Genomic DNA, 6,736 nt, shown 5'->3' with positions numbered 1-6,736 from the left:
GGAAGACAGGTATCTGCCAGGTAAAATTACAATCAGAGGCTCTTTGGAAAAGATTTGGGAAATAGGAATAGCAATTCTTTACTAGTATGTAATACAAAGCAAACAAACACAAAAAACCCCCTCACCAAACAACTACAGAATTAATAACAAACGAAAACAGTATGTAGTGTTTTGAAAGCAAAACAAATGAGAGGCTCCAAGTCAGAGATACAATTTAATAGAAAAAAAGGAAAGAAAGTAAAATAAAATAGATGCAATAATACAAAAGACCACTGAAAGAGTCAGAGGACAACCTGAGCGGAGTGATGGAAGCAGTCCAGATGAGGTGGTCTTCCTGAAGCAGTGATCCTGTAGAAAGGTCTGGTAGCTCGGGTCCTCTGGGAATCCAGTGGGTAAGCGCCCCTCTGGTGTTCAGAGTCTCAGCTTATATCCAGGCTGGAATGCTTGGTTTCTCCCTCTGGGCGGAGCATCTCACAATGGGATGGTGAGTCATGTGATAAGGCCTGATGGGCCCATTAACAGGAGGTAGTCCAGGAGGGGGTTATCTGTGAGCTGTGCAGCAAAGGTGTTGATGGGCCCATTAACAGAAGATAAGCCAGAGTGGAGGAGGCAGGGAGCACTGCCTCACCTGGTTTCAACAGTTCATGAAGATGGTGATAGAATATACTTCAAGCCAGAACAAATTTTTAAAGCCCCAAAATCCCCTAAATTCACCCCAAAATTTCCACCCAATATCCCAAAAATTTACTCCAAAATTCCCCCCAAAATTTGAGATTTTTAAAGCCCAAAAATCCCCTAAATTCACCCCAAAATTTCCCCCCAAAATCCCTAAAAATGACCCCAAAATTTCCACTGAAAACGGAGATTTTTTAAGCCTCAAAATCCCCCAAATTCACCCCAAAATTCCCACCTAAAGTCCCTCAAAAAACCCCAAAATTCCCACTAAAAATTGGGATTTTTGGAGCCCCCAAATCCCCAAAAATGACCCCAAAATTCCCACTAAAAATTGGGATTTTTAGAGCCCAAAGAATCCCAAAAATTCACCCAAAAATTGGAATTTTTAAAGCCCCAAAATCCCCAAAATTCACCCCAAAATTTCCACCCAAAATCCCAAAAATTTACTCCAAAAATTCCCACTAAAAATTAGGATTTTTAATGCCCCAAAATCCCCAAAATCCACCCCAAAATTCCCACTAAAAATTGGGATTTTCAGAGCCCCAAAATCCCCCCAAAAATTCACCCCAAAATTCCCACCTAAAATCCCTCAAAAAACGCCAAAATTTCCACTAAAAATTGGGATTTTTAGAGCCCCAAAATCCCCAAAAATTCACCCAAAATGCCCCCAAAATGACCCCAAAAGTTCCCACTAAATATCGGGACTTCAGAGCCCCAAAATCCAAAAAAATTACCCCAAAATCCCGACTGAAAACTGAGATTTTTTAAGCCCCAAAATCCCTCAAATTCACCCCAAAATTCCCACCCAAATTTCCCACTAAAATTGAGATTTTTTAGAGCCCAAAAATCCCCAAAATTCACCCCAAAATTTCCTGCTGAAAGGGGGAATTTTTAAAGCCCCAAAATCCCCAAAATTCCCAACTAAAATTTCTCAAAAAACCCAAAATTCCCACTAAAAATTGAGATTTTTAGAGCCCCAAAAATCTCAAAAATTCACCCAAAATATGGAATTTTTAAAGTCCCAAAATCCCCTAATTTCACCCCAAAATTCCCACTAAAATTTGGAACTTTTAGAGCCCCAAAATCCCCCAAAATTCACTCAAAATGCCCCAAAAATGACCCCAAAAATTCCCATTAAAAATCGGGATTTCAGAGCCCCCAAAATCCAAAAAAATTACCCAAAAATTCGCCACAAAAATCAGGATTTCAGACCTCCAAAATCCCAAAAAATGACCCCAAAATTCTGATTGAAAAATGGGATTTTTGAAGCCCCAAAATTACCCAAATTCACCCCAAAATTCCCACCCAAAATCCCCGAAAATTCCCACTAAAATTGAGATTTTTGGAGCCCGCAAATCCCCAAAAATGACCCCAAAATTCCCACTAAAAATTGGGAAATCCCCAAAATTCACCCAAAAATTGGAATTTTTAGGAGCCCCAAAACCCCCAAAATTCACCCCAAAATTCCCACTAAAAATTTGGATTTTTAAAGCCCCAAAATCCCCCAAATTCACCCAAAATTCCGACTCAAAATTGGGATTTTTGATGCCCCAAAATCCCCAAAATTCTCCCCAAAAATCCCAAAAAACCCCAAACCCCCTCCCAGTACAAACCAGTACAAACCAGTAAAGAAAAACCCCAAACCAGTATAAACCAGTACAAATCAGTCACCCCAAATCCCTTCCCAGTTCATCCCACTTCATCCCAGTGACCCCTAAACCCCCTCCTCGTACAAACCAGTAAGGAAAACCCCCAAACCAGTACAAACCAGTATAACCCAGTACAAACCAGTACAAACCAGTATAAACCAGTAACTCCCAGGGTCCCCCAGCGCCAGGCCCTGGTGCTGAGGCACTCCCTGGAGGCCACCGAGCATCGAGAGATCCCAGTTCAAACCAGTACGGACAGGTGAGGGCACTGGGACGGGGACTGAGGGGCACTGGTTTATACTGGAAAGAACTGGGAGTGGGTTTGGGGTCACTGGTTTATACTGGGATGAACTGGGAGTGGGTTTGGGGTCACTGGTTTATACTGGGATGAACTGGGAGTGGGTTTGGGGTCACTGGTTTATACTGGGATGAACTGGGAGTGGGTTTGGGGTCACTGGTTTATACTGGGATGGACTGGGAGTGGGTTTGGGGTCACTGGTTTATACTGGGATGGACTGGGAGTGGGTTTGGGGTCACTGGTTCATACTGGGATGGACTGGGAGTGGGTTTGGGGTCACTGGTTTATACTGGGATGAACTGGGAGTGGGTCTGGGGTCACTGGTTTATACTGGGATGGACTGGGAGTGGGTTTGGGGGTTACTGGTTTATACTGGTTTAAACTGGTTTCGGGGTTTCTGGGCGTGGTGTAACCTTTGCCCCCCCAAAAGGTGAACTGACCACGCCCCTCATCAGGCCATGCCCCATTCCCTTATATGGAGTGACAACAAGGGCGGGGCAAACTGGGCGGGCCCTGGGGGTTACTGGGTTGTACTGGGAGGGAGTGCGAGGGGCCAACACGGCTCTGACCCCGCCCACTGCGCCGATATGCAAATTTATGTAAATGGGAGCACAAATAAATGCGAATGACGTCACTGACCACGGGGACTGGGAGTTACTGGTTTGTACTGGGAGGCACCTGGGCGTGGCTCTGACCCCGCCCACCTCACCGAGGCGCCAGCCTTATGTAAATTTATGCAAATGAGAGGCGAAATAAACGCGGGTGACGTCATTTGTACGCCGAGGAGCAAAGCGGCGCCGCGGGGCACGACGGGATACACCGAGGCCCCAAATGACCCCAAAATTGTCCCGAATTTCCCCCCCCAAAAATCCGCCCCAAATTTCCCCAAAAATCCCCAAAATTCCCCTCAAATTTCCCCAAAATCTAAAAAAATTCCCAAAATTTCCTCAAAAGTCCCAAATAATCCCCAAATTTTACCAAAATCCCCCCAAAAATTCCCAAAATTTCTTCAAAAATCCCTCAAAATTCTTCAAAATTCCCCAAATATCTCCCCCAAAATTGTCCCCAAATCCCCCCAAAATCGACCAAAATTCTCCTGAATTTCCCCCCAAAAACAGCCCACAAAAATTCCCAAAATTTCCTCAAAAATTCCCCAAATTTTACCAAAATCCAAAAAAATTTCCCAAAATTTTGTCAAAAATTCCCCAAAATTCTCAAAATTTTTTCAAAAATCCTCCAAATTCTCCCAAATTTAGCCAAAATCAAAAAAAATTCCCAAAATTTCCTCAAAAGTCCCAAATAGTCCCCCAAAATTCCCAAATTTCCCTCCCAAATCAACCAAAATTTCTCCCGATATGACCCAAAATGGTCCAAAAATTCCCAGGATTTCACCATTCCTTCTCCGAATTCCTCTGAATCCCCCGAATTTCCCCCTAAAATTCCCAAATTTTCCCAAAATTCCCCCAAATAACCCCAAAATTTCCGGAAAAAACCCCCCAAATTTCCCCCAAAAAGTCCCAATTTTTTTCCCAAATTCCTCCCAAAATCCCCCAAAATTTCCCCCCAATTTTTTCCAAATTACCTGAAATTTCCCCCAAATTCTCCCAAATTTCCCAAAATATTCCCCCAAATTTGCCCCAAAATGACCCCAAATCCTCAAAATTCTCCCAAAATTCCTTCAAAACTCCCCAAAATTCCCCCAAATTTTCCCAAAATCTGGCAAATTCTCTCCCCGCAGAGCGCCCACCGGTGGCCCTCGAGGTCGGAAAGTTTTGGGGGGAAAACCCCGAAATTTGGGGTGAAAATTTGAGAATTTGGGGGAAATTTGGGATTTTGGGGGTCGTTTTTAGGGGAATTCTGGGGGGAAAATGGAGGATTTGGGAAATCTGGGAGAATTTTGGGGAAATTTTGGGAGATTTGGGGTGAAAATTGGGAATTTGGGGATTTTGGGGGGAATTTTTAGGGGATTTTGTGGGAAAATCAGGAAAATTTTGGGATTTTTTGATGGTTTGGGGTCGTTTTTAGGGGGATTTTTGGGGAAATTTGGGGGAAAAACCCCAAAATTTGGGAAAATTGGAAAAAAATTGGGAACATTTGGGGGGATTTGAAAGATTTGGGACTTTTTGTGGAAAATTTTGGGGAATTTTGGGGGAATTTTTTGAGGATTCTGTGGGAAACGTGCGGAATATTAAAAAAAATTGGGAAAAATTGAGAAAAATGGGGGAAAATTGGGAAAAAATTGGGAAAAATGGGGGAAAATTGGGAAAAAATTGGGAAAAATTGGGAAAAATTGGGAAATTTTGGGAATTCTGGGGGAAAATTTTGGGAATTTTTTCGAGGAAAAAATTGGAATTTTTTGGGGGGGAAATTTGGAGTTTTTGGGAAATTTGGGGATTTTTGTGGGAATTTTGAGGGATCCCCCCTCTGCCCCATAGATCCCGAATCCCAAATCCCGCCCCACAGATCCCATCCCCGCCCCCCAGATGGCTCCTGCCCCACAGATTGTCCCGCCCCCGTCTCTGCCCCACAGGAGCCGCTGGAGCCGCCCCATAGGATCCGGCGCCCCCCGAGTGACCTCCTGAGCAACCCCTGCCACGGTGAGCCCCACGGCTGAGCCCTGACCCACGGATCTGTGACCCACGGCTGAGCCCTGACCCACAGAGCCCGGACCCACAGATCCCGGACCCACAGAGCCCTGACCCACGGCTGAGCCCTGACCCACAGAGCCCTGACCCACGGATCTGTGACCCACAGAGCCCTGACCCACAGTTCCCTGCCCCACAGATCCCTGCCCCACAGATCCCTGCCTTGCCAGGGGCCGGGGCTCAGGCCTTGGCCTTTTGGATTCATGGAACACATCCAGGTTTGCTCAGCACCAGAGACACCTTTGCCTTGTCTGTCTCCACCTGTCACCAGTGCCTGCAGTGATGGAACCTGGGGACACTTTCTCCATTGGGTCTCTCTGTGTGTCCCATTAAAACGGCAAAAAACTTCAGTGTTTTAATTTACCTTTGAGCTCTTGAGAAGTTTTTGGAACACTCTTTCAGGGACAGAGTTGAATGGAAACACCAAATCCACGGGAGGGTCGTTCAAGTCCTTGTGCTGTTTCTGTGCTGCTGAGCTGGGCCGGGCTCCTGGCACAGAGGCAGCTCCTGGCAACAAAGGAAACTTTTAGAAAGACATTTCTCCTGAGGAGAAATCCTCCTTCAGATGGGTCACCTGTATCATTTGAAATGTAGACTCAGAGTGAAAGTTTACAGTGGCATAACAACCTTTTCTGTTCCTTTCTCATTAATGGTTAACCCTCTCCTTTTTGTTTGTTTTGGTTAATTTTGCTTTTAACAGTAGAGAACATCATTCTTACATGGAATATTAGGTTTTGCACTTAGGCTAATTGATATCTACGCCTATAGAACCCATACCTATGGAATATTAAGTTTTAAATACAATACGTATGTTTCATAAGTAAATAAACACGTTGAAGTGAACAAGTGTCCCCCAGCCCCTCCAGGATCCCCAACTGTTCCCTCAGCGCCCATTCGCCCGCCCCCAAAGCGTCCCCGGATCCCTTGAACGCTCCGACCCCACAGATTCCCCTTAGAGCGACTTCAGGGAATTCATCTCCAATCATCCCCCCTGGCCTCGGAGCCCCTCGGAACACGGTTCTGCGCCTAAAAACTCCTGCCCCGCCCCGCGCCCTAGAGAGCTCGGTGACAGCTCCCCAAGCTCCCCGCAAGTGCTCCCGAGCCGTACACGTTCCCCCCGAGGACCTCAAACCCCGGCTCGGACACAAAAGTGTCCCCAAAGCGCCTTCCCGGAGCCCCAGACGCCCCGTTCGAGCCACTTCCGGGACTACAGCTCCCAGCATGCTCCGCGGCGCACTCGGAGCGCTACTCCAGCCGTGACTCCATCTCCCATCATGCCCCGCGCCCCGCCGACAGCCATTGGAGCTGCGCCTCCACCTCCCGTGATGCTCCGCGGCGCCGTTCAACCCTGTTCTACCCGCGCCTACAACTCCCATCATCCCCTGCGCCACAGAGAGTCCCCTCAGAGCCCCCCAGGTGCCCGCCCGGACCCCGAAGGGCCCCGGATTCCCCTCCCTGACCTCCAAGTG

General features: G+C 46.7%; 1 long non-coding RNA gene across 2 annotated transcripts; it reads right to left on the bottom strand.

Annotated features, from left to right (window-relative positions):
- Nucleotides 1–201: 201 nt before the first annotated feature.
- LOC136304530 (uncharacterized) lies at nucleotides 202–6,463 on the bottom strand. Of its 2 annotated transcripts, none has more exons than XR_010724636.1 (3): nucleotides 6,393–6,463; nucleotides 5,632–5,774; nucleotides 202–628 (listed from the first exon to the last, which is right to left on the bottom strand). It is a non-coding gene; the product is annotated as an uncharacterized lncRNA (long non-coding RNA). The 2 variants fall into 2 exon arrangements; XR_010724635.1 differs by having other exon boundaries at nucleotides 6,376–6,461.
- Between the last annotated feature and the right edge of the window lie 273 nt (nucleotides 6,464–6,736).

This window comes from Chamaea fasciata, unplaced genomic scaffold (assembly GCF_029207755.1).
Source record: "Chamaea fasciata isolate MVZ Bird 193981 ecotype frontalis unplaced genomic scaffold, bChaFas1.0.hap1 SCAF_112, whole genome shotgun sequence".
NCBI classification, from domain to species: domain Eukaryota; kingdom Metazoa; phylum Chordata; class Aves; order Passeriformes; family Sylviidae; genus Chamaea; species Chamaea fasciata.
The sequence above is the reverse complement of the archived record's forward strand: the minus strand, read 5'-3'. Positions and strand labels throughout refer to the sequence as shown.